Genomic DNA, 4,881 nt, shown 5'->3' on the forward strand with positions numbered 1-4,881 from the left:
TGTCCCAGCTGCCAAACCACACAGGGTATTTAGTTGGGAAAAATTCATGTTGAGGTGAGATAGATTCCATCATACAGTCGTTCAGAGTCAGACATGTTCCTTCACTTGGGAACCACCCTGGGCATGTCTGAGTCTTTCAGGGTGTCTTATGTGGGGGTTTAAACAGCTCATCTCTTGGAGACTCTAAGAGCTGCTGAGCAGGCTATGTCAGCCTGTGTCTAACTCTGGTAGAAAATAGGAGACTCTGTCTGATGGCTTTTGAATTTCCCTTTGAGGTGTCTGGTTAGGACCACTGTAAGAGAGAGATAAATTGACAGATAACGTGTCTGACTTTCATATTTTTCCTGCATGATCTGAATTTCTTTTTTTTTTTTCTTTAGGGAAATGGCTTTTTTTTGTCATCTTATCCAAAAGCAAGTTGTGTAAATAATAAATGCAGTGTTAAATCCACACTTAGCAGCAGCTATTCTGTTCTCCACTCCCCCAAACAGTGGTACCCCTTTTTAAAAATCTCATCTGATGCATGAACTGTCAAAACATAAATGGGTAACTGTGACTTCTCTACTGTCTGCTCTGGAATGATAGCATAATCTATTTGCTGTATTCAGGCCTTTAATTTCCATTTTTATTGCTATAATCTCACCCACTTTTTTTCTTTCTTAGTGCACAAATTATGAATATGGCCTTGCCTATTCATCAGGAGAGTCTAAAGTGCATGCAGTGTGTGATGCACAATCCTGTCTTGTTGTTTGGTCTAGTTAATGCTGCATTCATAACTACACATAAAAAATGGGAGTGCTGCCTGATGACAGCTTGGTGTAAATCATGACACCCTCTGGCCAGAGTGGAAGCATGGAACCTTCGCAGATCTGAAGCTTAAAACAAACAAACAAAAACAAACAAGCAAAAAAACCCCCCAACCCTCCCTCCCAAAAAAACCAAAACAACAACAACAACAACAAAAACAAACAAACAAACAAAAAAACTAGAAGAGGGATAAACACTTCTTTAAAAACATTTCTAAACCTGTGAAAAATAGAATTGTTCTACTGTTCTGTTTGTTGTGCAGGTTTGAATGGACAAATGCCTTTTCCTGGAGCATAGAACCAGTGGCATCACCATTTACACTGCAATTTCATCATGTGATGGCTACATAACCACAAAATTTCTTCATAAGGAAATGCTGAAATTAGGGTCCCACTTCATCATTGTTTTAGGAAAAGCAATTTAATCCTGTTCAAATTCAATAAGGGAATAAATCAGCCTGCTTTTGCTTAAATTGCTGGAGCCTATAACAAAATGTATTGGGTAGTTAATAAATAAGGCTACTGGATAGAGTTTGAGAGTCAGACTTCTTTTCTGGCAACAGGCATATATCAGTTTTAGGCTCAGCTCAACCATGCACATCTGGATAGAAAGGAAATATCACATTTATGTATGGGAGATTCAACTCTAATTTTCACCTGTATAAACCAATGTGAAGTGTGAAGAGAATGACATGATAAAATTGATGTACTACCGAAGTGATAAATCCAATATCTGGAAAGATGTTTTCCTTCTCTGCTCGCTTCTGAACCGTAGAAATTGGTTTTCAGCTCTTCAGCTGAGAACAGCAGAGGAGGATTTATCACGTGAGGTTATCTTTTTCTTTAGAAGTATTTTGTGTTGCTCTGAAAGTGCCTAATCACTGCAGTATTGATTTCTGTATCAAAAGGGAATATTAGTTAAAGAGCAGGAATTTTTCTTTTGTCACTGATTGTTACTGGAATACACATATATATATATATTTTTACTACAGTTTCCAGAGGCTAATTTGTCTGATCTGGCCATGGACACAGGCAGTGGAGTTACTTGCCTTCATGCTTGAGCTTGTGGGGTGCCCCTGTGGTGGTCTTGGTGCCAGGGAGGAGCCATGGGCTCAGTGTGCTGCTCCTGGCCGTGCACAGCTCCAGTGAGAAGCACCAGCATGTTGGCCATGGCCCCAGGGGACTGTCACACCTCAGGCTGCCTGTGGGCAGAGGTATCCTAAACATGTTTGCAATCAGCATCTTTAGGAGGATTTATGTGACGTCACTGTTTCTAAGCACAGCACAAAAGCACAAGATCCAAAGCTACAGAAGAAATATTTTATCTGCAGACATTCATCTGATAAATGCTGACACGGTCCCATAAAGGGAGGAGAAATCAATGTAACCCTAAATTAATTTGAATTGTTGGGTTTTTTTCCTCTTCTTTTTTTCAAGACTAGTGTAGCTTTGTGATTCATTGATCAAGAGCTGGGAAACTTTCTTTCCAGGCTTACAAAATTAAATTTCATGCAGCTTTTGACCTGGATTAGTGGTGGACAGACCAATATATAGCCCAATTCCAATTATTTCTTAGCTGTCACCACTGGCCTGCTCCATCCCTCCAGTGCTGTTTGTGGACTGGCAGCTGCACAGAAGCTTGCTGGAAAAGGAGTCATAGAAGGGTTATTAGATGGTAATAGAAAGCTATAGTAAACAAAAACATTCAAAAAGCCAGCAGAAGTCTTAGGCATGTCCTAAAATACATGGTAAAGAATATTGCAAAGTCCATTTTAGAGATACAGTTATCTTCAATATGGCTTTCCTTCTAATTGAGTCTTGGACACCCTGCTGGTTAAATGACTGACTTTCTATCTACATGGTTAAATTTACTTTTTTTTTCACAGATAAAAATTTATGAACACTGGTCCTGTTGCAAATCCTGAAATACAATTTATATTGACAATAAAACCCTTAACAATTGCCAAAACAGTTAAAAACAGCACACTAGAACATTCCCATCATAGATCTAGCCTTAGGAGTTAACTAACAAACATGTTATTAACCACTGATGAGGAGCTGCTTGGAAGAGATCATTGCTTAATTAATCTTTGTACTGAGCTAATAAGAGTGTTAAATGGGCCTCTCTGTTGAACTGGGTTGTTAGTACAGATTGCAAGTTCCCTTGTGGGGAAATCTGAGGCCAATATGACATTAAAGTTAGCCATCCGACAAAGAAGATATTTCAGGCATTAAAAATAACAAAGCCAAACACCTCCATTAATAATGCCACAACATTCAGTATCTGTGTATGTAGGACTGAGTGTACGTGCGTGTATGAATTACTGTGTTCTTTCCTCTTCTGGTAAGAAAGCTTTGTCAAAAATCTTATCTAGATTCAGTGTTTTTCATCACTGTTCTGTTGTGGCATAAATTAAACTTGTCACACTTATCTGAAGGAAGCAGGTTCCGCTGATCAGGAAGGCAGAATCTGACACAAACTCTAATGTCATCTGCTTATCCTAAAAAGACAAACAAGATCAAAAATCTCTTCATATTAATGAACTGGATAAACCCTCTGCTTGATACAATTTGATGCCATAGTAAAAGGCAGTGTGACCAGATTGCCCTTGTGCTTCACAGCATTTTTAGCAGTGAGTGCTCAGGTTTTAGCCATGGAGCAAGGTGCCCATACTTAATATTAAACATTTGTTTTGGAAGGCATTGTAATTCCCCGCACGAGAAGCTACCTACTGCTTTGAGCTCCCTTTTAACACACGTGTTACATCTTTTGGGAGAAGAGAAAGATTCCACAAAAGGAAAGGTTAGAAAGGAATAATTTGTCCTTGAATGTCTGGTGTTAGTAATTCAGAAAGGATATCAGCCTGTCACTAGAGTCACTTCCCCACACAGAGGTGTTGACTCTGTGTGTGCCTGCACCCCACAATCTGAATATCACACTCAATATGTGATTACATTTGTTTTGTATGAAATGATCTCAAAAAGGACTAGGCAGAGAATTTATAACATGAAAGTGGCAATGTGACAAAAATGCATTCATGCAAACACCTGTTTTTGATGTTTGGGTTTTATCTTGTCTGAATTCTCACTGGCTTTCATGTTTAATATACTGCACACACCCCCTTGGCAAAGCCTGGGCGTGTCTAGGCAAGATGAAATCCTTGTTTGTCTGATTCCTCTGTGATCAGCCTTTGGCATCTCACAGGTTTCTTTCATGGTTTTTTACTAGGCATATTTGAATACTGATAAGAGTCTTGCACTCTGGGAATGTGGTCATAGCAGAGATCATCACTTAGCGGTCCATGGACTGGTTTCTCTCTGTTGTCTGTGTTGGCTCTAATGCATCACATTGAAGCACCAAGGCAAAACCTTCTTGATTAGCAAACCCTTGGAGACCTCTAAATATTGCCTCACTTCATTACTACTGCAAAATGATCAATATGCCTCACCAAAATTAACTGTACATTGGAAATCTCCCTTGCCTGATTACTGTGCGTATTTTATTCCTCAAGGATAATGGAGGTTTCTTCCCAGCCAAGACAATATCCTGGTTGTAGGCACAGCTGCAGAGTCTCTCTGTGCCTGTGGTCTTTATGGGAATGGGCCTTAGCTGTTAATCAAAAGTAGTCTGTACACATGCACATGATTTCTGTTTGGTCAGTTTGAGCTGGAATTCATAAATGGTGGGTGATTAGAATAACATACCCCTGTGCTTTTTTAAACATCAGGATGAGGGCTGTAATAACTCACTCCTGACTGTCTACAGCACATGTTCATAAGCCAGAGATGTTTTTCTACTCCTCATTTCATGCTGACCTTTTAATGCAGTAACCAAAGCTAACGTTACACGTACAACATCATATTGGCCGCAATGCAAACATTGGTTTTGTTACAAATAATTAATATTGCTGTAGTCAATTTCTCATTTATTATTTCCAGTTGCTTCATGGTAATTAAACGGCCACATTTCGAGTGTGGACAAGTGTCCATGGTGATATACAGAGGTCTGCTAAGTGGAAAACTTAGAGGTGCCTTTGTATTACTCAGATCCCTGAGGAATGCCACTGTGGTCATG

This window comes from Cinclus cinclus, chromosome 2 (genome assembly GCF_963662255.1).
Source record: "Cinclus cinclus chromosome 2, bCinCin1.1, whole genome shotgun sequence".
In the NCBI taxonomy this organism is placed as follows: domain Eukaryota; kingdom Metazoa; phylum Chordata; class Aves; order Passeriformes; family Cinclidae; genus Cinclus; species Cinclus cinclus.